The 26,593-nt window shown below is 46.2% G+C and overlaps 1 long non-coding RNA gene across 1 annotated transcript; it reads left to right on the plus strand.

The window, feature by feature from the left end:
* Window positions 1-20,958: 20,958 nt before the first annotated feature.
* LOC146821031 (uncharacterized) lies at window positions 20,959-23,673 on the plus strand. Its single transcript, XR_014962654.1, has 3 exons — window positions 20,959-21,050; window positions 22,500-22,616; window positions 23,605-23,673. It is a non-coding gene; the product is annotated as an uncharacterized LOC146821031 (long non-coding RNA).
* Window positions 23,674-26,593: the final 2,920 nt, after the last annotated feature.

Consider the following 26,593-nt stretch of genomic DNA (forward strand, 5'->3'; position numbering starts at 1 on the left):
AACAACGCCGTGTTCCCCAAAGTCTTACGAGAAAAATGGTACCTCACTTGTGTGGGTTGGCCTAGTGCCCTCAACAGGAAACGGGGCAAAACGTAACGTGGACACACCTCAATTTCGCAGTGAAAAATGACCCTTTTTTGGCAAAGTGCTTAGCTGTAGTTTTTTAACCCTAGCTCTGCCGGCACCTAGGGAAAATTAGCAAACCTATACATTTTTTAAACCTAGACACCCAGGGGAATCCAGGATGGGGTGACTTGACTGCCTCCCACCAGGTTCTGTTACCCAGAATTCCTTGCAAACCTAAACAATTGTCAAAAAAACACACATTTTTCCCACATTTCTGTGATGAAAAGTTATGGAATCTGCATGAATCAACAAATTTCCACCCACTCCACGTTCCGCAAAGTCTTAGGAGAAAAATTGTACCTCACTTGTGTGGGTCGGCTTAGTGCCCGCGACAGGAAACGGCGCAAAACACAAAGTGGTCACACCTCAATTTTGTAGTGAAAAATTACCCTTTTTTGGCAAAGAGCCTAGCTGTAGTTTTTTAACCCTAGCTCTGCCGGCACCTAGGGAAACCTAGCATACCTCTACATTTTTTAAAACTAGACGCCCTGGGGAATCCAGGATGGGGTGACTTGACTGCCTCCCACCAGGTTCTGTTACACAGAATCCCTTGCAAACGTAAAAAATTGTCCAAAAAAACCCATTTCTGTGGTGGAAAGTTCTGGAATCTGCGTGGATCCACAAATTTCCACCAATGGCGCGTTCCCCAAAGTCTTACGAGAAAAATGGTACCTCACTTGTGTGGGTTGGCCTAGTGTCCGCGACAGGAAACGGCGCAAAACGCAACGTGGTCACACCTCAATTTCGCAGGGAAGAATGACCCTTTCTTGGCAAAGTGCTTAGCTGTCGTTTTTTAACCCTAGCCCTGCCGGCACCTAGGGAAACCTAGCAAACCTATACATTTTTTAAACCTAGACACCCAGGGGAATCCAGGATGGGTTGACTTGACTGCCTCCCACCAGGTTCTGTTACCCAGAATCCCTTGCAAACCTAAAAAATTGTCCCAAAAACACATTTCAGTGGTGGAAAGTTCTGGAATCTGCGTGGATCCACACATTTCCACCAACTCCGCGTTCCCCAAAGTCTTATGAGAAAAATGGTACCTCACTTGTGTGGGTCGGCCTAGTGCCACCGACAGGAAACAGAACAAAACTCAACGTGGTCACACCTCAATTTCGTAGTGAAATATGACCCTTTTTTGGTAAAGAGCCTAGCTGTAGTTGTTGAACCCTAGCTCTGCCGGCACCTAGGGAAACCTAGCATACCTATACATTTTTGAAACCTAGACTCCCAAGGGAATACAGGATGGGTTGACTTGACTGCCTCCCACCAGGTTCTGTTACCCAGAATCCCTTGCAAACCTAAAAAATTGTCCAAAAAACACATTTCAGTGGTGGAAAGTTCTGGAATCTGCGTTGATCCACAAATTTCCACCAACGCCGCGTTCCCCAAAGTCTTACGCGAAAAATGGTACCTCACTTGCGTGGGTTGGCCTAGTGCCTACAACAGGAAACGGCGCAAAACGCAACGTGGACAAACCTCAATTTCGCAGTGAAAAATGACCCTTTTTTGGCAAAGTGCTTAGCTGTAGTTTTTTAACCCTAGCTCTGCCGGCACCTAGGGAAAATTAGCAAACCTATACATTTTTTAAACCTAGACACCCAGGGGAATCCAGGATGGGGTGACTTGACTGCCTCCCACCGGGTTCTGTTACCCAGAATTCCTTGCAAACCTAAACAATTGTCAAAAAAACACACATTTTTCCCACATTTCTGTGATGAAAAGTTATGGAATCTGCATGAATCAACAAATTTCCACCCACTCCACGTTCCGCAAAGTCTTACGAGAAAAATGGTACCTCACTTGTGTGGGTCGGCTTAGTGCCCGCGACAGGAAACGGCGCAAAACACAAAGTGGTCACACCTCAATTTTGTAGTGAAAAATTACCCTTTTTTGGCAAAGAGCCTAGCTGTAGTTTTTTAACCCTAGCTCTGCCGGCACCTAGGGAAACCTAGCATACCTCTACATTTTTTAAAACTAGACGCCCTGGGGAATCCAGGATGGGGTGACTTGACTGCCTCCCACCAGGTTCTGTTACCCAGAATCCCTTGCAAACGTAAAAAACTTGTCTAAAAAAACACATTTCTGTGGTGGAAAGTTCTGGAATCTGCGTGGATACACAAATTTCCACCAATGGCGCGTTCCCCAAAGTCTTACGAGAAAAATGGTACCTCACTTGTGTGGGTTGGCCTAGTGTCCGCGACAGGAAACGGCGCAAAACGCAACGTGGTCAAACCTCAATTTCGCAGGGAAGAATGACCCTTTCTTGGCAAAGTGCTTAGCTGTCGTTTTTTAACCCTAGCCCTGCCGGCACCTAGGGAAACCTAGCAAACCTATACATTTTTTAAACCTAGACACCCAGGGGAATCCAGGATGGGTTGACTTGACTGCCTCCCACCAGGTTCTGTTACCCAGAATCCCTTGCAAACCTAAAAAATTGTCCCAAAAACACATTTCAGTGGTGGAAAGTTCTGGAATCTGCGTGGATCCACACATTTCCATCAACTCCGCGTTCCCCAAAGTCTTATGAGAAAAATGGTACCTCACTTGTGTGGGTCGGCCTAGTGCCCCCGACAGGAAACAGAACAAAACTCAACGTGCTCACACCTCAATTTCATAGTGAAAAATGACCCTTTTTTGGTAAAGAGCCTAGCTGTAGTTGATGAACCCTAGCTCTGCCGGCACCTAGGGAAACCTAGCGTACCTATACATTTTTGAAACCTAGACTCCCAAGGGAACCCAGGATGGGTTGACTTGACTGCCTCCCACCAGGTTCTGTTACCCAGAATCCCTTGCAAACCTAAAAAATTGTCCAAAAAACACATTTCAGTGGTGGAAAGTTCTGGAATCTGCGTTGATCCACAAATTTCCACCAACGCCGCGTTCCCCAAAGTCTTACGCGAAAAATGGTACCTCACTTGCGTGGGTTGGCCTAGTGCCTACAACAGGAAACGGCGCAAAACGCAACGTGGACAAACCTCAATTTTGCAGTGAAAAATGACCCTTTTTTGGCAAAGTGCTTAGCTGTAGTTTTTTAACCCTAGCTCTGCCGGCACCTAGGGAAACCTAGCAAACCTATACATTTTTGAAACCTAGACACCCAGGGGAATCCAGGATGCAGTGACTTGACTGCTTCCCACCAGGTTCTGTTACCCAGAATCCCTTGCAAACCTAAACAATTGTAAAAAAACACACATTTTTCCCACATTTCTGTGATGAAAAGTTATGGAATCTGCATGAATCAACAAATTTCCACCCACCCCGCTTTCCGGAAAGTCGTACGAGAAAAATGGTACCTCACTTGTGTGGGTCGGCCTAGTGCCCGCGACAGGAAACAGAACAAAACTCAACGTGGTCACACCTCAATTTCATAGTGAAAAATGGCCCTTTTTTGGCAAAGTGCCTAGATGTAGTTTTTTAACCTTAGCTCTGCCGGCACCTAGGGAAAACTAGCAAACCTATACATTTTTTAGAACTAGATACCCAGTGGAATCCAGGATGGGGAGACTTGACTGCGTCCCACCAGGTTCTGTTACCCAGAATCCTTTGCAAACCTAAACAATTGTAAAAAAAAACAAAATATCCCCACATTTCTTTGGTGGAGAGTTCTGGAATCTGCGTGGATCCACAATGTTCCCCAAAGTCTTCCAAGAAAAATGGTTCCTCACTTGTGTGGGTCGGTCTAGTGCCCGCAGCAGGAAACGGTGCAAAACGCAACGTGGTCACACCTCAATTTCGCAGTGAAAAATGACCCTTTTTTGGCAAAGTGCCTATCTGTAGTTTTCTTAACCTTAGCTCTGCCGGCACCTAGGGAAACCTAGCAAACCTATACATTTTTTAAAACCAGACACCCAGTGGAATCCAGGATGGGGTGACTTAGCTGCCTCCGACCAGGTTCTGTTACCCAGAATTCCTTGCAAACCTAAACAATTGTCAATAAAAAGACATTTTTCCCACATTTCTGTGATGGAAAGTTCTAGAATCTGCATGGATCAACAAATTTCCACCAACCCCACGTTCCCCAAAGTCTTACAAGAAAAATGGTACCTCACTTGTGTGGGTCGGCCTAGTGCCCGCGACAGGAAACGGCGCAAAACGCAATGTGGTCACACCTCAATTTCGCAGTGAAAAATGGATCTTTTTTGGCAAAGTGCCTAGATGTAGTTTTTTTAACCTTAGCTCTGCCGGCACCTAGGGAAACCTAGCAAACCTATACATTTTTTAAAACCAGACACCCAGTGGAATCCAGGATGGGGTGACTTGACTGCCTCCCACCAGGTTCTGTTACCCAGAATCCCTTGCAAACCTAAAAAATTGTCCAAAAAACACATTTCAATGGTGGAAAGTTTTGGAATCTGCGTGGATCCACAAATTTCCAACAACGCCGTGTTCCCCAAAGTCTTACGAGAAAAATGGTACCTCACTTGTGTGGGTTGGCCTAGTGCCCTCAACAGGAAACGGGGCAAAACGTAACGTGGACACACCTCAATTTCGCAGTGAAAAATGACCCTTTTTTGGCAAAGTGCTTAGCTGTAGTTTTTTAACCCTAGCTCTGCCGGCACCTAGGGAAAATTAGCAAACCTATACATTTTTTAAACCTAGACACCCAGGGGAATCCAGGATGGGGTGACTTGACTGCCTCCCACTAGGTTCTGTTACCCAGAATTCCTTGCAAACCTAAACAATTGTCAAAAAAACACACATTTTTCCCACATTTCTGTGATGAAAAGTTATGGAATCTGCATGAATCAACAAATTTCCACCCACTCCACGTTCTGCAAAGTCTTATGAGAAAAATGGTTCCTCACTTGTGTGGGTCGGTCTAGTGCCCGCAGCAGGAAACGGTGCAAAACGCAACGTGGTCACACCTCAATTTCGCAGTGAAAAATGACCCTTTTTTGGCAAAGTGCCTATCTGTAGTTTTTTTAACCTTAGCTCTGCCGGCACCTAGGGAAACCTAGCAAACCTATACATTTTTTAAAACCAGACACCCAGTGGAATCCAGGATGGGGTGACTTGACTGCCTCCCACTAGGTTCTGTTACCCAGAATTCCTTGCAAACCTAAACAATTGTCAAAAAAACACACATTTTTCCCACATTTCTGTGATGAAAAGTTATGGAATCTGCATGAATCAACAAATTTCCACCCACTCCACGTTCTGCAAAGTCTTACGAGAAAAATGGTACCTCACTTGTGTGGGTCGGCTTAGTGCCCGCGACAGGAAACGGCGCAAAACACAAAGTGGTCACACCTCAATTTTGTAGTGAAAAATTACCCTTTTTTGGCAAAGAGCCTAGCTGTAGTTTTTTAACCCTAGCTCTGCCGGCACCTAGGGAAACCTAGCATACCTCTACATTTTTTAAAACTAGACGCCCTGGGGAATCCAGGATGGGGTGACTTGACTGCCTCCCACCAGGTTCTGTTACCCAGAATCCCTTGCAAACCTTAAAAATTGTCCAAAAAACACATTTCAGTGGTGGAAAGTTCTGGAATCTGCGTTGATCCACAAATTTCCACCAATGGCGCGTTCCCCAAAGTCTTACGCGAAAAATGGTACCTCACTTGCGTGGGTTGGCCTAGTGCCTACAACAGGAAACGGCGCAAAACGCAACGTGGACAAACCTCAATTTCGCAGTGAAAAATGACCCTTTTTTGGCAAAGTGCTTAGCTGTAGTTTTTTAACCCTAGCTCTGCCGGCACCTAGGGAAACCTAGCAAACCTATACATTTTTGAAACCTAGACACCCAGGGGAATCCAGGATGCAGTGACTTGACTGCTTCCCACCAGGTTCTGTTACCCAGAATCCCTTGCAAACCTAAACGATTGTAAAAAAAACACACATTTTTCCCACATTTCTGTGATGAAAAGTTATGGAATCTGCATGAATCAACAAATTTCCACCCACCCCGCTTTCCGGAAAGTCGTACGAGAAAAATGGTACCTCACTTGTGTGGGTCGGCCTAGTGCCCGTGACAGGAAACAGAACAAAACTCAACGTGGTCACACCTCAATTTCATAGTGAAAAATGGCCCTTTTTTGGCAAAGTGCCTAGATGTAGTTTTTTAACCTTAGCTCTGCCGGCACCTAGGGAAAACTAGCAAACCTATACATTTTTTAGAACTAGATACCCAGTGGAATCCAGGATGGGGAGACTTGACTGCGTCCCACCAGGTTCTGTTACCCAGAATCCTTTGCAAACCTAAACAATTGTAAACAAAACCAAAATATCCCCACATTTCTTTGGTGGAGAGTTCTGGAATCTGCGTGGATCCACAATGTTCCCCAAAGTCTTCCGAGAAAAATGGTTCCTCACTTGTGTGGGTCGGTCTAGTGCCCGCAGCAGGAAACGGTGCAAAACGCAACGTGGTCACACCTCAATTTCGCAGTGAAAAATGACCCTTTTTTGGCAAAGTGCCTATCTGTAGTTTTTTTAACCTTAGCTCTGCCGGCACCTAGGGAAACCTAGCAAACCTATACATTTTTTAAAACCAGACACCCAGTGGAATCCAGGATGGGGTGACTTAGCTGCCTCCGACCAGGTTCTGTTACCCAGAATTCCTTGCAAACCTAAACAATTGTCAATAAAAAGACATTTTTCCCACATTTCTGTGATGGAAAGTTCTAGAATCTGCATGGATCAACAAATTTCCACCAACCCCACGTTCCCCAAAGTCTTACAAGAAAAATGGTGCCTCACTTGTGTGGGTCGGCCTAGTGCCTGTGACAGGAAACGGCGCAAAACGCAACGTGGTCACACCTCAATTTCGCAGTGAAAAATGGCCCTTTTTTGGCAAAGTGCCTAGATGTAGTTTTTTTAACCTTAGCTCTGCCGGCACCTAGGGAAACCTAGCAAACCTATACATTTTTTAAAACCAGACACCCAGTGGAATCCAGGATGGGGTGACTTAGCTGCCTCCGACCAGGTTCTGTTACCCAGAATTCCTTGCAAACCTAAACAATTGTCAATAAAAAGAAATTTTTCACACATTTCAGTGATGGAAAGTTCTAGAATCTGCATGGATCAACAAATTTCCACCATCCCCACGTTCCCCAAAGTCTTACAAGAAAAATGGTACCTCACTTGTGTGGGTCGGCCTAGTGCCCGCGACAGGAAACAGAACAAAACTCAACGTGGTCACACCTCAATTTCATAGTGAAAAATGGCCCTTTTTTGGCAAAGTGCCTAGATGTAGTTTTTTAACCTTAGCTCTGCCGGCACCTAGGGAAAACTAGCAAACCTATACATTTTTTAGAACTAGATACCCAGTGGAATCCAGGATGGGGAGACTTGACTGCGTCCCACCAGGTTCTGTTACCCAGAATCCTTTGCAAACCTAAACAATTGTAAAAAAAAACAAAATATCACCACATTTCTTTGGTGGAGAGTTCTGGAATCTGCGTGGATCCACAATGTTCCCCAAAGTCTTCCGAGAAAAATGGTTCCTCACTTGTGTGGGTCGGTCTAGTGCCCGCGGCAGGAAACGGTGCAAAACACAACGTGGTCACACCTCAATTTCGCAGTGAAAAATGACCCTTTTTTGGCAAAGTGCCTATCTGTAGTTTTTTTAACCTTAGCTCTGCCGGCACCTAGGGAAACCTAGCAAACCTATACATTTTTTAAAACCAGACACCCAGTGGAATCCAGGATGGGGTGACTTAGCTGCCTCCGACCAGGTTCTGTTACCCAGAATTCCTTGCAAACCTAAACAATTGTCAATAAAAAGAAATGTTTCCCACATTTCTGTGATGGAAAGTTCTAGAATCTGCATGGATCAACAAATTTCCACCAACCCCACGTTCCCCAAGGTCTTACAAGAAAAATGGTACCTCACTTGTGTGGGTCGGCCTAGTGCCCGCGACAGGAAACGGCGCAAAACGCAACGTGGTCACACCTCAATTTCGCAGTGAAAAATGACCCTTTTTTGGCAAAGTGCTTAGCTGTAGTTTTTTAACCCTAGCTCTGCCGACACCTAGGGAAAACTAGCAAACCTATACATTTTTTAAACCTAGACACCCAGGGAAATCCAGGATGGGGTGACTTGACTGCTTCCCACCAGGTTCTGTTACCCAGAATCCCTTGCAAACCTAAACAATTGTAAAAAAACACACATTTTTCCCACATTTCTGTGATGAAAAGTTATGGAATCTGCATGAATCAACAAATTTCCACCCACCCCGCTTTCCGGAAAGTCGTACGAGAAAAATGGTACCTCACTTGTGTGGGTCGGCCTAGTGCCCGCGACAGGAAACAGAACAAAACTCAACGTGGTCACACCTCAATTTCATAGTGAAAAATGGCCCTTTTTTGGCAAAGTGCCTAGATGTAGTTTTTTAACCTTAGCTCTGCCGGCACCTAGGGAAAACTAGCAAACCTATACATTTTTTAGAACTAGATACCCAGTGGAATCCAGGATGGGGAGACTTGACTGCGTCCCACCAGGTTCTGTTACCCAGAATCCTTTGCAAACCTAAACAATTGTAAAAAAAAACAAAATATCCCCACATTTCTTTGGTGGAGAGTTCTGGAATCTGCGTGGATCCACAATGTTCCCCAAAGTCTTCCGAGAAAAATGGTTCCTCACTTGTGTGGGTCGGTCTAGTGCCCGCAGCAGGAAACGGTGCAAAACGCAACGTGGTCACACCTCAATTTCGCAGTGAAAAATGACCCTTTTTTGGCAAAGTGCCTATCTGTAGTTTTCTTAACCTTAGCTCTGCCGGCACCTAGGGAAACCTAGCAAACCTATACATTTTTTAAAACCAGACACCCAGTGGAATCCAGGATGGGGTGACTTAGCTGCCTCCGACCAGGTTCTGTTACCCAGAATTCCTTGCAAACCTAAACAATTGTCAATAAAAAGACATTTTTCCCACATTTCTGTGATGGAAAGTTCTAGAATCTGCATGGATCAACAAATTTCCACCAACCCCACGTTCCCCAAAGTCTTACAAGAAAAATGGTACCTCACTTGTGTGGGTCGGCCTAGTGCCCGCGACAGGAAACGGCGCAAAACGCAATGTGGTCACACCTCAATTTCGCAGTGAAAAATGGATCTTTTTTGGCAAAGTGCCTAGATGTAGTTTTTTTAACCTTAGCTCTGCCGGCACCTAGGGAAACCTAGCAAACCTATACATTTTTTAAAACCAGACACCCAGTGGAATCCAGGATGGGGTGACTTGACTGCCTCCCACCAGGTTCTGTTACCCAGAATCCCTTGCAAACCTAAAAAATTGTCCAAAAAACACATTTCAATGGTGGAAAGTTTTGGAATCTGCGTGGATCCACAAATTTCCAACAACGCCGTGTTCCCCAAAGTCTTACGAGAAAAATGGTACCTCACTTGTGTGGGTTGGCCTAGTGCCCTCAACAGGAAACGGGGCAAAACGTAACGTGGACACACCTCAATTTCGCAGTGAAAAATGACCCTTTTTTGGCAAAGTGCTTAGCTGTAGTTTTTTAACCCTAGCTCTGCCGGCACCTAGGGAAAATTAGCAAACCTATACATTTTTTAAACCTAGACACCCAGGGGAATCCAGGATGGGGTGACTTGACTGCCTCCCACTAGGTTCTGTTACCCAGAATTCCTTGCAAACCTAAACAATTGTCAAAAAAACACACATTTTTCCCACATTTCTGTGATGAAAAGTTATGGAATCTGCATGAATCAACAAATTTCCACCCACTCCACGTTCTGCAAAGTCTTATGAGAAAAATGGTTCCTCACTTGTGTGGGTCGGTCTAGTGCCCGCAGCAGGAAACGGTGCAAAACGCAACGTGGTCACACCTCAATTTCGCAGTGAAAAATGACCCTTTTTTGGCAAAGTGCCTATCTGTAGTTTTTTTAACCTTAGCTCTGCCGGCACCTAGGGAAACCTAGCAAACCTATACATTTTTTAAAACCAGACACCCAGTGGAATCCAGGATGGGGTGACTTGACTGCCTCCCACTAGGTTCTGTTACCCAGAATTCCTTGCAAACCTAAACAATTGTCAAAAAAACACACATTTTTCCCACATTTCTGTGATGAAAAGTTATGGAATCTGCATGAATCAACAAATTTCCACCCACTCCACGTTCTGCAAAGTCTTACGAGAAAAATGGTACCTCACTTGTGTGGGTCGGCTTAGTGCCCGCGACAGGAAACGGCGCAAAACACAAAGTGGTCACACCTCAATTTTGTAGTGAAAAATTACCCTTTTTTGGCAAAGAGCCTAGCTGTAGTTTTTTAACCCTAGCTCTGCCGGCACCTAGGGAAACCTAGCATACCTCTACATTTTTTAAAACTAGACGCCCTGGGGAATCCAGGATGGGGTGACTTGACTGCCTCCCACCAGGTTCTGTTACCCAGAATCCCTTGCAAACCTTAAAAATTGTCCAAAAAACACATTTCAGTGGTGGAAAGTTCTGGAATCTGCGTTGATCCACAAATTTCCACCAATGGCGCGTTCCCCAAAGTCTTACGCGAAAAATGGTACCTCACTTGCGTGGGTTGGCCTAGTGCCTACAACAGGAAACGGCGCAAAACGCAACGTGGACAAACCTCAATTTCGCAGTGAAAAATGACCCTTTTTTGGCAAAGTGCTTAGCTGTAGTTTTTTAACCCTAGCTCTGCCGGCACCTAGGGAAACCTAGCAAACCTATACATTTTTGAAACCTAGACACCCAGGGGAATCCAGGATGCAGTGACTTGACTGCTTCCCACCAGGTTCTGTTACCCAGAATCCCTTGCAAACCTAAACGATTGTAAAAAAAACACACATTTTTCCCACATTTCTGTGATGAAAAGTTATGGAATCTGCATGAATCAACAAATTTCCACCCACCCCGCTTTCCGGAAAGTCGTACGAGAAAAATGGTACCTCACTTGTGTGGGTCGGCCTAGTGCCCGTGACAGGAAACAGAACAAAACTCAACGTGGTCACACCTCAATTTCATAGTGAAAAATGGCCCTTTTTTGGCAAAGTGCCTAGATGTAGTTTTTTAACCTTAGCTCTGCCGGCACCTAGGGAAAACTAGCAAACCTATACATTTTTTAGAACTAGATACCCAGTGGAATCCAGGATGGGGAGACTTGACTGCGTCCCACCAGGTTCTGTTACCCAGAATCCTTTGCAAACCTAAACAATTGTAAACAAAACCAAAATATCCCCACATTTCTTTGGTGGAGAGTTCTGGAATCTGCGTGGATCCACAATGTTCCCCAAAGTCTTCCGAGAAAAATGGTTCCTCACTTGTGTGGGTCGGTCTAGTGCCCGCAGCAGGAAACGGTGCAAAACGCAACGTGGTCACACCTCAATTTCGCAGTGAAAAATGACCCTTTTTTGGCAAAGTGCCTATCTGTAGTTTTTTTAACCTTAGCTCTGCCGGCACCTAGGGAAACCTAGCAAACCTATACATTTTTTAAAACCAGACACCCAGTGGAATCCAGGATGGGGTGACTTAGCTGCCTCCGACCAGGTTCTGTTACCCAGAATTCCTTGCAAACCTAAACAATTGTCAATAAAAATAAATTTTTCCCACATTTCTGTGATGGAAAGTTCTAGAATCTGCATGGATCAACAAATTTCCACCAACCCCACGTTCCCCAAAGTCTTACAAGAAAAATGGTGCCTCACTTGTGTGGGTCGGCCTAGTGCCTGTGACAGGAAACGGCGCAAAACGCAACGTGGTCACACCTCAATTTCGCAGTGAAAAATGGCCCTTTTTTGGCAAAGTGCCTAGATGTAGTTTTTTTAACCTTAGCTCTGCCGGCACCTAGGGAAACCTAGCAAACCTATACATTTTTTAAAACCAGACACCCAGTGGAATCCAGGATGGGGTGACTTAGCTGCCTCCGACCAGGTTCTGTTACCCAGAATTCCTTGCAAACCTAAACAATTGTCAATAAAAAGAAATTTTTCACACATTTCAGTGATGGAAAGTTCTAGAATCTGCATGGATCAACAAATTTCCACCATCCCCACGTTCCCCAAAGTCTTACAAGAAAAATGGTACCTCACTTGTGTGGGTCGGCCTAGTGCCCGCGACAGGAAACAGAACAAAACTCAACGTGGTCACACCTCAATTTCATAGTGAAAAATGGCCCTTTTTTGGCAAAGTGCCTAGATGTAGTTTTTTAACCTTAGCTCTGCCGGCACCTAGGGAAAACTAGCAAACCTATACATTTTTTAGAACTAGATACCCAGTGGAATCCAGGATGGGGAGACTTGACTGCGTCCCACCAGGTTCTGTTACCCAGAATCCTTTGCAAACCTAAACAATTGTAAAAAAAAACAAAATATCACCACATTTCTTTGGTGGAGAGTTCTGGAATCTGCGTGGATCCACAATGTTCCCCAAAGTCTTCCGAGAAAAATGGTTCCTCACTTGTGTGGGTCGGTCTAGTGCCCGCGGCAGGAAACGGTGCAAAACACAACGTGGTCACACCTCAATTTCGCAGTGAAAAATGACCCTTTTTTGGCAAAGTGCCTATCTGTAGTTTTTTTAACCTTAGCTCTGCCGGCACCTAGGGAAACCTAGCAAACCTATACATTTTTTAAAACCAGACACCCAGTGGAATCCAGGATGGGGTGACTTAGCTGCCTCCGACCAGGTTCTGTTACCCAGAATTCCTTGCAAACCTAAACAATTGTCAATAAAAAGAAATGTTTCCCACATTTCTGTGATGGAAAGTTCTAGAATCTGCATGGATCAACAAATTTCCACCAACCCCACGTTCCCCAAAGTCTTACAAGAAAAATGGTACCTCACTTGTGTGGGTCGGCCTAGTGCCCGCGACAGGAAACGGCGCAAAACGCAACGTGGTCACACCTCAATTTCGCAGTGAAAAATGACCCTTTTTTGGCAAAGTGCTTAGCTGTAGTTTTTTAACCCTAGCTCTGCCGACACCTAGGGAAAACTAGCAAACCTATACATTTTTTAAACCTAGACACCCAGGGAAATCCAGGATGGGGTGACTTGACTGCCTCCCACCAGGTTCTGTTACCCAGAATCGCTTGCAAACCTAAACAATTGTCAAAAAAAACACATTTTTCCCACATTTCTGTGATGGAAAGTTCTGGAATCTGCATGGATCAACAAATTTCCACCCACCCCACGTTCCCCAAAGTCTTACGAGAAAAATGGTACCTCACTTGTGTGGGTCGGCCTAGTGCCCGCGACAGGAAACGGCGCAAAACACAACGTGGACACACCTCAATTTCGCAGTGAAAAATGACCCTTTCTTGGCAAAGTGCTTAGCTGTAGTTTCTGAACCCTAGCTCTGCCGGCACCTAGGGAAACCTAGCAAACCTATACATGTTTGAAAACTAGACACCAAGGGGAATCCAGGATGGGTTGACTTGACTGCCTCCCACCAGGTTCTGTTACCCAGAATCCCTTGCAAACCTAAAAAATTGTCCAAAAAACACATTTCAATGGTGGAAAGTTTTGGAATCTGCGTGGATCCACAAATTTCCAACAACGCCGCGTTCCCCAAAGTCTTACGAGAAAAATGGTACCTCACTTGTGTGGGTTTGCCTAGTGCCCTCAACAGGAAACGGGGCAAAACGTAACGTGGACACACCTCAATTTCGCAGTGAAAAATGACCCTTTTTTGGCAAAGTGCTTAGCTGTGGTTTTTTAACCCTAGCTCTGATGGCACCTAGGGAAAACTAGCAAACCTATACATTTTTTAAACCTAGACACCCAGGGGAATTCAGGATGGGGTGACTTGACTGCATCCTACCAGGTTCTGTTACCCAGAATCCCTTGCAAACCTAAACAATTGTCAAAAAAAACAAATTTTTCCCACATTTCTGTGATGGAAAGTTCTGGAATCTGCATGGATCAACAAATTTCCACCCACCCCACGTTCCCCAAAGTCTTACGAGAAAAATTGTACCTCACTTGTGTGGGTCGGTCTAGTGCCCGCAACAGGAAACGGCGCAAAACGCAACGTGGTCACACCTTAATTTTGTAGTGAAAAATGACCCTTTTTTGGCAAAGTGCCTAGCTGTAGTTTTTTAACCCTAGCTCTGCCGGCACCTGGGGAAATGATAGAATCCGAGTTCTCTGGTTGGCACAGGTAGGTCCTTGTGACAAGCAGGGAACCTTTCCTCTAGTCAGGGTAAGGGGTTACACTCCTAAAATAACCCCTGCTCACCCCCTAGGTAGATTGGTGTGAGCAGACAAGGCTTATCTCAGAGCGTTATAGGTTAAGCATTTGTGAACACATACAGTAACCAAGTGACAACACTACAGATGGACACCACACAGGTTTTTATATTAAAAATAAGGATTCTTTATATAGAGTTACCACAAGACCATTAAACGACAAAAATACACAATACTGTTACTTTAGATGGTAGAAGTTTGCTTAGTTCTCTTAAGTTCTTAAATGCGACACTTTAAGTCAATGTACCTTAGATGCGACACGCAGGGCAACGAAAGTGTTGCAACGATGCTGATGCGATGAAGTTTTTGGTGCAAAGAAATAAAGACGTGAAGATCTTCCAGATGAGTTACGCTTCTCCGATGTTGCGAGAAGACTCGTCTCGATGCGTCGGCTGCAGCGGCGTCAACCCTTTACGCGATGCGACGACAGCGGCCTTGGCAGCGGCACTCTTCTCCGACGTTTGCGAGACGCTTCCGCTCAATGCGATGCTGCAGCGCCGTCACCCCTTTACGCGATGTGACGACAGCAGCTCCGAGGGCGGCACTCTTCTCCGTGGATGCGAGGCGCTTTTCTTGATGCGGTGCAGTGTGAGAACTACGATGGCTGCGATGGCGACACGCTTCTTCCTCGATTCGAGACTCTTCTCTTGATGCGGTGCAATGCGTAAGCTATGATGGCTGCGATGGCGACACGCTTCTTCGGCGTTGTGAGACACTTCCGGAATGATGCGAGACGCTTCCGCTCGATGCGATGCTCCAGCGGCGACACCCTTTGCGAGATGCGACGGCAACAGCTCCGACGGCGGCACGCTTCTCCTTCTTGAGTCGCGCTTCCAGCTCCTTGCGACACGCAGTCCCTCAGAAGGCCAAACAACAGCAGCAGGCACTTCCAAAGAACTCTGGGGAGCTGGGGGGTGAACTCCACTGGTCCTGGGACTTCGTTCAGGGGGCAAGCTCAGCACAAGCCCTTGGAGATCTTTTAAGCACAAGTTGAAATAAAGTCTTTGTAGTCTTTCTCCTCTCCTTCCAGCAGCAAGGCAACCACTGCAGGCCAATCCCCCAGGTCAGGGACAGTACTCCTCCTTACAGCGTTCCCAGTTCCTTCTCCTCAGGTAGAGGTTCTTCTTGTCAAGCAGGATCTAATTTCTTGGGAGCAGGGTCCCAATACTTATACCCCTAATTCCTTTGTTCCTCTGGGGTAGAGGGGCCTTTGCCCAGTCCAAACCAGTTCTTGAGCACTTTGTTGACATGACTCTGCCTTTCTATTCAGGGTGCAGGGCAGAGACATCAGCCGCTCCACAGGAGGTGGAGCCAGCATTGTGGTGGCAGAGCACATCCCTATTCAGAGTCCAGGTGCACTCCTCCCACCCATCTGGATGTCAATCTCTCCATTCACCACCAGGCTACCTATCCCTGCCCCTCTGGGTTTCCCCAGCCTTGTCACTCACACAAACCAGACAGGCAGATACACATCATAGCAGAGGCGGGCTGAAATGGTTAGGCAAGCAAATACCAACTTTCTAAAAGGGATATTTGCAAACACAGAATATTACAATAAACTTTACTAAAAGATGTATTTTATTATTCTGAGTTCAGGCATTCTAAACTCGATTTTCTACCATGTTCTCTGGGTCTGTTAGGATCATAGGATGTAACAATTCTAACAGCCCATTCTGGCCTATGGAGAACAGGTAGCCTTACAATAGTGAAAAACGAAAATGGCTGTAATTCACTATTAGGACATGCCACACACATCAGGGCTTGTCCTACCTTATGCTTACAATGCACCCTGCCCTTGGGCCTACCATAGGGGTGACTAATATGAAGTTAAGGGAAGGTTTAGGGACTGGGAAGTGGGTGCACTTGCCCAGTCATCATGACAGTACCAGATTGCACGCAGGTTCTGCAATGGCAGACCTTAGACACATTTTACTAGGCCGCTTCTGTGGGTGGCACAACCAGTGCTGCAAGCCCACCAGCAGCATTTGTATTTACAAGCCCTGGGCACTCCTGGTGCACTTTACTGGGGTCTGACAGTAAACCAAATAAGCCAATCATGGAATCCAACCAACATATACATTTTAAATAGGGAGCACTTGCACTGTGGCACTGGTTGGCAGTGGCACAGTGCTCTGAGCAGCTAACACCAGCAAAACACATGAGGCACAGCGACAAAAAGTGGAAGGGAGACTCACGCCAACGTGCCAGGTCTAACACGTGTCCCCTCCAGCTGAAAAGTGGGGAGAACTACCCTACGCCAGGGAGTTCCTCATCACTAAGGTGGAAAAATCTGGACAGACCGTCAGCATTGGAGTGATCTGTACCAGGGCGATGTTCCACCGTGAAATCCATACCCTGTAGGGAAATGGACCACCTCAACAGCTTTGGATTCTCACCCCTCATATGCATCAACCATCTGAGGGGCCTGTGGTCTGTCTGAACCCGGAAGTGAGACCCAAACAGGTAGGGTCTTAGCTTCTTCAGCGCCCAGACCACAGCAAATGCCTCACGCTCAATAGCTCTCCATCTCTGTTCCCGTGGTAGTAACCTCCTGCTAATAAAGGCTACAGGTTGATCTAGGCCCTCTTCATTATTCTGTGAAAGAACAGCCCCACACCATGCTCTGAAGCGTCTGTCTGAACGATAAACTCTTTGGAGAAGTTGGGAGCCAAAAGCACGTGCGCCGTGCACATAGCAGCTTTCAGGGCCTCAAAAGATTTCTGACAGGTGTCAGTCCAAATCACCTTCCTGGGCTGCTTCCTTGAAGTCAGCGCTGTCAAGGGGGCAACAATGTTGCCATACCCCTTGACAAACCTCCTGTAGTACCGGGTGAGACCTAGGAAGGCTCTCACCTCTGTCTGTGTTTTGGGCGACTCCCAATTCAGGATGGTTTCTATCTTGGGTTGAAGGGGTGCCACCTGGCCACTCCCAACTTGGTGCCCCAAGTACACCACTGAACCCTGCCCGATCTGGCACTTACTCGCCTTGATTGTGAGGCCTGCCCTCCGCAGCGCCATCAACACTTCCCAGAGGTGGCGCAGGTGTTCCTCCCACATGGAGCTGAGCACTGCGATGTCATCCAGGTAGGCTGCACTGAACGAATCCAGCCCAACCAACACCTGGTTGACCAACCTCTGGAAGGTGGCAGGGGCATTCTTCATCCCAAAGGGCATAACCCGGAACTGGTAATGCCCATCAGGAGTGGAAAATGCTGACCTCTCTTTGGCCCCATCGGTCAAGGCGATCTGCCAATACCCAGACGTTAAATCAAACGTGCTGAGGTAGTTGGCAGCCCTCAGCCGATCTATGAGCTCATCAGCTCTGGGGATGGGGCGTGCGTCAGTCCTGGTGACCGAATTGAGTCCTCTGTAGTCCACACAGAACCGGAGTTCGGGTGTGGCTCCCGGCGCTGCAGCCTTTGGGACCAAGACCACTGGGCTGGCCCAAGGACTGCTTGAAGACTCAATTACCCCAAGGGCAAACATCTTGGAGATCTCCTCCTTGATGCAGGCCCTTACCCTGTCAGTCACCCTGTAGGCCTTGTGCCGCACAGGTGTACTATCCCCAGTGTCCACATCATGGACACACCAATCAGTGACACTGGGAATCAGGGAAAACAGGTCAGAGAATTGTCCCAGTAAATGGCGACAATCGTTCTGTTGCTCAGGGGCCAGGGTGGAAGAGAGGATGACACCATCCACTGACCCATCTTGCTCCTTGGCTGACAGGAGGTCAGGAAGAGGCTCGGTCTCCTCCTCCATCCCAACATCTGTAGCTAAGAGCATGCCCACTTGGGACCTCTCCAAGTGGGGCTTGAGGCGGTTGACATGAAGGACCCTCAAGAGGTTCCTTGGAGACCGCAAGTTCACCAAATAGGTGACAGGGCTCTTGCGCTCCACAACTCAAAGGGACCGGTCCACTTATCCTGGAACGCACAGGGCTCCACTGGGGCCAAGACCCATACCTTCTGTCCAGGCTGAAGCTCTACCAAAGTGGCATTCTGGTCGTACGACCGCTTCATCTCCTCCTGGCTGGCTTCCAGGTTTGCCTCGGCAAGTTCCCTGAAACGCCTAGTCTGGTTTCTGAAGGCCAGCATGTAGCTATATACATTCTGGGGAGGTTTCCTGGGAGATTGCTCCCAGCCTTCCTTGACCAGACTTAGAGGTCCTCTCACTGGGTGTCCGTACAGAAGCTCAAAGGGACTGAACCCTAGAGACTTCTGTGGCACCTCTCTGTAAGCAGAGAGAAGGCATGGTAAGAGGACGTCCCACTTACGCCTCATGGGTTCCTCGAGACCCATTATCATGCCCTTTAGGGTTCGGTTGAATCTCTCAACCAACCCGTTTCCTTGGGGGTGGTAAGGTGTGGTGAACTTGTAGGTTACACCACACTCTTGCCAAAGGGATTTCATATATTTAGACATGAAATTGGTACCCAGGTCAGACACCACCTCTAGAGGGAATCCCACTCGAGAGATAATTCCCATCAGCGCACGTCCCACCACGGGGGCCGTCACTGTCCTCAGAGGGATGGCTTCCGGGTACCGGGTGGCATGGTCCACCAGGACCAGGATGAACCTATTGCCCATCGCTGTCCTGGAGTCCAGTGGCCCTACAATGTCAATCCCTACTCGCTGGAATGAGGTACCGACCACAGGGAATGGCTGGAGTGGAGCCTTCTTCTTCCTTCCACTCTTCCCACTTGCCTGGCAAGTCTGGCAGGTCCTGCAGTGAGTGTCTGAACTACTGCGCATTTGGGGCCAAAAGAAGTGGGTGACAAGTAGGGGTGGGCGGAATTTGCGAAATTAACTTCCGCAAATTATCGCGAAAATGCAGAAAATCTCCGCAAACACGCCGGAAATATCGCGAAGACGCGGAAGTTTTTTGCAGCCTGTTCGCGGTATTTTTTGCGTGATCGCGGGTCTCCAACTTACCCATGCGGTTGCTCACGGGCGCGGCCATCTTGTTTTCACTTGTCACGCCCTCTCGCGATGCTTACTTCCTGTTCCGGGTCGCGCAATGCATGTTCGCGCCTGTTCGCGGTCGATATTTCCTGTTCGTGACCGCTTTTACTTGATCGCGTTGATTTTTGCTTGCTCGGGGAGAAAATATCGCGCGAACTTGCGCACGTGGTCGCAATGGGCGCGGCCATCTTGTTTTTCACTCTATTGCATGGTTCTGGGGCCTGATTTTCAATCCTCCCTAAATCTTTTCAATCCTTTGTTTATAGCCACTTTTTTTGGATCTTTCTTACTTATTATTTCTCTAACTATTTTCCTGCTTCTATATTTTTGGTTTTTGTCTACTTTTTTTTGTTTTTTAGCTACTTTTTCACTCTTTCTATTGCCTATTTATTTCCTTTACTTACTTTTTTAATTTTATTACCTTTTCTTTCCCACCCCGTCTCTCATCCCCAGAACCATGTCAAAGGGTAGGGCTCGCCGCAGCCAGAGCCGCGACCGCCTTCCATGTGGAAGGCGGCGCCCACAAGGGGTGCAGGCACGGGCCTTATTTGGGGAGGTGGAGTTGGCTGCACTCATTTTCTTTGTGCAGCGCCACCTCCCCTCAACCCTGGCAGCAGGTGGCAGGCCTGGGTCCGGGTACGGCCTCCGGGAGCGTCGGCAGCGGTGGGGGAAGGGGCGCCGGGCAGTGTCGCGCATCTCTGGGGTCCGGCGCACCCAGGCACAGCTGACGCACCGGTGGTCCGACATCCTGGACCGTGAGCAGGACCTGCTGGACCTGCTAGGAGTGGAGGTCCCGGGGCTTGGTGAGTACCTATTTAATTATTACAACTTTGTGTCTGTTCTTCTGCTCTATGTTATATATTGCGAATATCTTTTTTTCCTTCCAACCAGCTAGAATGTTGCTGCTTACAATACATTCCAGGTTAAAAACGTTTAAAAGTCTTCTGTGATTATGACACAGGTGCTCTTCTGCGCTACTACTAATCTTACTTGTTTGCAGCTTTGCGTTTGCGCTTGCTTAGCGTGATTCTTTACGAGTTTATTTTAGAGAAATTAAGTTACGTAATGCTACAGTGACTCACGTCCACTCCTTACTTTGTCCTGTCACTAATAGATAGGGGCGGATTGATACTTAGGTTTAGGTACTTTGTAAGGACCTTCTTATTGGTTAGTGGTATGCGTGATGCCCCCCCTCACTCAGTTACGTGACGTGCTGCTAGTACGGCAGTCTTTAGAACCTTTTCTAGTTTGTTCAATGAGTGGAGGTAGGCTTAGCAGTTACTTAGCAGTAGCAGATCAGCATCAATCAAACCAAAATTTGGTGTATACAAAAAATGTAGTCATGTTCATGTGTCCTCCATGATTGGACCATACGCATTGTTGAGGAATACAGTGGAAATGCATACTTAATGTACAATTGGCATGCCTGGAATAGGTGGGCTAGGTTGGGTGGTATGTTGTACTACTACTTAGGCTTAGTTGTAACTTAGTTTTCTGTAATCAGAATGGAAGACTGGATTACTGTTGATAAATAGTAACTTAAGTAGTCGAACTGCGAATCCCCCAATATTACATGTTGACCAGATGAGATCGGTCAATGTAGTTATTGCAATTGTTGTTTACATAAGTGTTTTTTGACCGTTATTAAAAAATATTGTATTTTTTTGACACCATCCATCAATGTTTGTCTCTTTCTTATATCTTTCCTGTCCATCAGCACCCAGGGGCAGACCGACAGGGACTGGGCAGTCGGCGGGACAGGAACACCACCAGGAGGACACCGCTGAGGGCTCCTCTGCTGGCCCCAGTAAGTCTTCTTGTTTTTAATAATATTTCTTATTCCATAACTTTTACTGCCCCATTTCTCCCGAACTATAGTGTGTTTCCAAATGCTATTTTTTTACCACCAATTATCCTTCGATCTGTACGGTTTCAAAAATCTTATCCCTGCCTCCGCTATGATGACTCTGAGTACTACTACATCCTATCAATCTGTCTGTACTGTAGTAGCTAGTCTTGCCCAGTTGGCCAGTGCCACTCTTTGTGAAAGGTTGTAATATAAAGCTCATATTCACCAGTAGCTCGTACAATCCGTTGGGTCGTTGTCTTGTACTACTTTTACTCTTATTGATGTTGAGGCTTTGAAAATTCACAGCAACAGCCCTACCAGATTTCTTAATATTTTGATATGATACCCTATAGGACATACCACTGTTGTAGGGATCTTGCACATACATTTGCACCAGAAAATAGGATGTTGGTGATGGTAGGTTGGACCTTCCTTGCACACCTCAATCAGAAATTCCGCACCCACCACAATTCCACTGCTTGACTATAGTACTGTCTTGTCATACCTATTAGGTCTCGGAACCCTCCCCCCAAGATACCCAACAAGTAGACAACTCAGAACATAACACACCCAACCTCTGTCGTGGAAGCAATTCACATGCACACCCTTACTTTAATTTGCTCACTCGTGTAACTTAGTCCACTCCACACCAAATACCACGAAGTCTATGTAAGTTTAAAATGTTTATTTCAATTTGAGAAGGTCTGTACACTGTTTTCTTAGCAGCACCAACCGGCAAATCAATAACATTAAAACAATATACATTGTTACACTTATACAGTTGGGAATTAAATCATGATAACTGAACAGTGGTGGAAGGCAGCACCACCATCCCATAGCAATTTAGTTTATATACATTTATAAATGAAGATGTGAGTGAATGGACCCCTCACCTCAGAAGAACCTAGTACTGGTAGTTGGTGCATCGTTCAGAAGCTCTGGTTCGTAGAAGGGAATCTTGCGTCTGTAATGCGAAAAAAGAAATGGTGTGCGTTAGTATATTGCAACTTGCAAGCATTTCTCAGCCGTGCAAAAAAGTGTAGCATCTATGGATAAGTAATATGGACTAACAGTAACAGTAGTACACCAGTTCTTCCTAAAAAAGTGGCTTGTTAATGTTTGTTGACCGCTTGTACGCAGCGCGTAGACTAGACAGTAGCAGTGTGAGGCAGGTCATGTGGGCTCAAAGGTGTCTTAAGAAGCTGCAAGGTAAAGGTAACGTCACATGTGCATGGCTAGGGCTAATCAAGCAAAGGCTACAATGATCATATAACTATTAGTGTCTACTCTACTACTACCTGATTTGTACTAGTGATGTATGTTAGTATTAACTCATTTTTCAACCTTGCTACTGATCAATAGGGGGGAGGTGTATATGACGCCTAATAAATGTGTAATGTTTTCTAGGCGCACTACCGACCACCATTGCTGGGGCCAGCGAAGGCGACGCCGAGGGCGAGGATGCGGCAGTTGCAGATAGCAACGGAGCGGTAGGGGGAGTGGCAGCACCAGTGGCAGGCGGTGGTAAGTTAGATTCATAATCTTTAACTATTGTTGAACTTGACAGCACACTCACTGCAAGGGTGTACTGTATGTATATGTATACTGTACAGTTGTGACTTAGGGCCCCCATTAGGATGGTGGGCGTATTGCCCCCGCCGGGCCGGCTGGAATTCACTGCCGTCACCGCAGGGGCAAACCTCCCGCCATCCCTGTAGAAAATATTCAGACATGTCCAGGCGGAAAAGGGTTCAATATGGCGGTGGTGTCTCTCTCACCACACCGCCAGCCATATAATCTGCATTTTGGAATGCCTTTGCGTGGCGGCATTACCGTCCGCCACGGAAAGGCATGCATACATTGCAGAGTATGCTTGGGGGCCCCCATGGAGGGTACCTACCGATGCTATGGTACCCCCCCGACTTTCAAAGCAAAACGTGACAGGCTCCATGCGGGGCCCGTCATGTTGTGCTTGGAAAAGCAGCACAACATTTTAGCATTGCTTTCAGCAAAGCCAACCAGAATTTAAATTTAAAAAACAGGGTGCGCCCGCCACTGTGCCGGGCGCATCATCCTAATTAATTGTCCCCACGGGACCCCCACCCTTTTTAGCAGTCGGATGGCGGGCGGACTTGTCCGCCCGCTATCCGATGTCGTAAGTAAGTATGAGTTCTTGGGGACGTTTGAAGAGTCAACTAGAAGACTAGAATTCCCTTTAATTGGTATAGGACTAGGAGCCGGAGTATTGAGTAACCAATGGCCTCATCTATCTGATTTGAACTCCGCTTTGAAAGTTTTATGGAGAAGAGCACCTGGTGCACTGTTCAACTAAAAAGTGTAAGACAGGTGGAAGGAAGAAGGACGGGCGGCATTTAAAATGTTATGTACTACTGTGCTTTATTTTATAGTGCTACTCTACCATGCCACTATGTGTATAAATAATTACCTTGTCCTACTGTTTTATTAAGACTATATTTTACAATTGTCTTGTTTTTTTCTTTTTGATACACAGCAACTCCGAAACTCAACCGGAAGGAGTTGGCCGCCAAGGCACGGCGCCGGAAGCTGGAGGCAATCCAGCATGAATACCGGCGGCTGGTGGTCCTATCCGAGGAGGAGGAGGAGACTGCAGCAGCTATTGAAGCCTCCTCCAGTGCCCCGGGCCCCAGCCACCGCCCTCCAGCGTTACGGCGCCACCGCCTGGCGGCTGCCCGCCGCCACCGTGGTCATCTCCGGTGCCCCCCCCACTGTGGCTGCAACTGCCGCGGCCTTAGACGCCGCGTCGCCCATTTAGAGGACGAGGTGCGCCAGATGCGTGTCCTCCTCCAGTCCCGCCCCACCAGTTAGTCCCTGTCACTGCCCCTTTTTTAATTCCTGTTCTTTACTCGTTTGACGTTTGACTTTTTTCTACTGTGGACAGTGGTTGGGGTTAGGGAGGTGGGTGGGTCAGCTTTTGTGGGTTGAGTTTATTTGTTAGGGTAAATTAAACATATTTTTCTATGTTACATGCAATGTTGTTAATGTTTTGTAGGTGGGGTAACTGTTTTACATCACACTGTTTCCTTGCTGGTGCATGGCCGCCCATAGCCTGTGTTTGATTTCAATAATTTGCTGACTGTATAAGACACAAACAGATAGATGCGACACACCTCACTCATTGACTGGTCCTTCTAGTACTTTCAGTCTGTCCTCTAGTCTATGCATTCTTTGGAGTGGTGTTTGAAAATGAAATCATTGACAACATGTCCATTATTAATTCTGCCTCCCCCAAACTTCTCTCTTACCGGTGCTTGATGTTTATGTCCAACTGTGGCACAGCACTGGCTGCATGGTGAAGATGGTTTCCTTTTTCATACATGCCATGATTGGGGTGGTGGTAGTATAGTAGTAGTAGTATACACTGGCAGGGTGGCAGCATTTCCAAAAAAAGAAAAGGAGATAGTCAATCGCCTTTGAGAGACTGTTAGAGGAGTAGTTGAATGAAGTACATCACAGAATTTACCGAGCAACAATTATATGCTCAAATATTTGACAAAAAAACTGAATGGTGGTTATTATGAGGATAGCCTACTAGACAGAGTTACAAACTATAGTTTTGTCGACTCGAGTCACTTGACTATGCCTACAGTCTAACAGTTAGTGCTGTATATGAGGAATGACAACAAACAAATCCAATCAATGCCGGCAATTCATGCTGAGGTATATGTTCCTTGTTAAATAAAATAACCTCTGAAATATCCTACTCATGGGTGGGCAAGCAGAAGAAGATCATCGCTCTGCATTGAAATTGAAGTAGTGTTGCTTTCACCACATCCGCCTCAGCAAGTGTGTGATTAAGTATTGGTGTACATTTAATTTAGTTACACCTCGACAATAAGTCACACAGCCCGGGGGAAGAGGGTTAGGGTTTGTTGAATGGATGGGAAGGGGGATTTTGGGAAAGGTTTGACATAGAAAAACAGTATGCATACATAGACAAACAAACGACAATCATTGAAGACTACCATACCATATCCATTCCATATGTTAAGGGAGAAAAAGGCAATGCATGCATGATGATGAGACCCGGATTACATACACTTCTATTTCTTGTTCTGTTCCGGCATTAATACTTTAACAGATAGCAAATAGAAATTTTAAATATTGGTAGTGAAGAATCGTAAACACAGAGCAAACGTAATGATGATTGATAATAACAACTCCAAGAACACACTGTTGTAAAGATGGTATACAAGATATTAATCAAATTATTTAAAAGAAGTTAAAAGTGGATACTGTTACTGTCTTATCCTGGTCAAAAATGTGGACTGGTTTTTTGCATCTCGGCATTCCTCTTGCTCCTCTCGTCCATCAATCTTGGGTGTGTCGCCTCGCCACTCGCCACTGCCCGGCTGGAAAAAAAAGGTGATTGATTGGTAAGGTAATTAATATGCATTGTAATGTTTTACAAAGTTTTGGCCAAGGCCCGGCCTGTAATTTTAGATTGAAAACCAAAGGGGATATTGAGAAAGAAAGTGAAAACAAATGCACAAGTGATGGTGTAGTGCAACAAGAACACTTTCCGAGGTGCCATGTATGCATATGCATCATCTCTACTCTAGTCTGTTTCCAGCATTGACCTTCAACAGTAACAGGAGAGATCAGGCCCACAGTGCTTACCATTAGCACATCCTACGTTAACACTTTAGAGTCCTTTTTTTTTCTCTCAAAGAGTTGGACAAACGCAAAGCACATTATCCATTCCAAACATAGCATTTTACAGTTAAAGTTAGTAAAATCAATGCACTGCAGTCATCCCACCGCTACACTCTATTCAACTTCTACACAGACATTTGGGTCTGCTGTGGTTGTTGTTGACGTGTTTACCTTTAGGCTTTTCCGTTTTATGCCACTCCTGAAACATCCTCCTCCTGACTTCATCATCATCTCTGATACTTTTACTGACTGAAGATCGGCCTGCAGTATAAGTATAATTTTTATGAATCACCCAGAGTAGAAATATAAATATTACTGACTTGAGTCATTCTTTATTGTGTACAGCAAGATAGATTATTACTAGTACACTTTGACATCACTTTGTGCACAACAAACAACGCAAACACAAAGACCAATAGCTCAGAGTCAGGTGTCCAATGCATGCCATTAATTGTCATCATTCATTACCTGTTCCTTCTCATCTTAAGTTAACGGGCCGTCTCTTTCGCCATCATCATGATGGACGGTGCTGTTAAGTCACAGTCATTTGCATTGCGCAGATTGAGTGAGTCCCCTTCCTGTATTGAATTAAAAGTAATGTATCACCAAGATGCAGGAGAAGTACATATTTCTTGTTTGCAAGAAGGAGAAAATTAGTGTGTTCTGTAGAAAGTTGATTAGTGGCAGTGCACAATTACATCAATTCATGCGCAACACACACAACAAAATCTACATCATTCAGTCTGCCATTCTGCGGCCAATGCATGGCATCAATCATTACCTGTTGCATCTCATCTCGTTAACGC

This window comes from Triturus cristatus, chromosome 6, assembly GCF_964204655.1.
Source record: "Triturus cristatus chromosome 6, aTriCri1.1, whole genome shotgun sequence".
Lineage (NCBI taxonomy): Eukaryota > Metazoa > Chordata > Amphibia > Caudata > Salamandridae > Triturus > Triturus cristatus.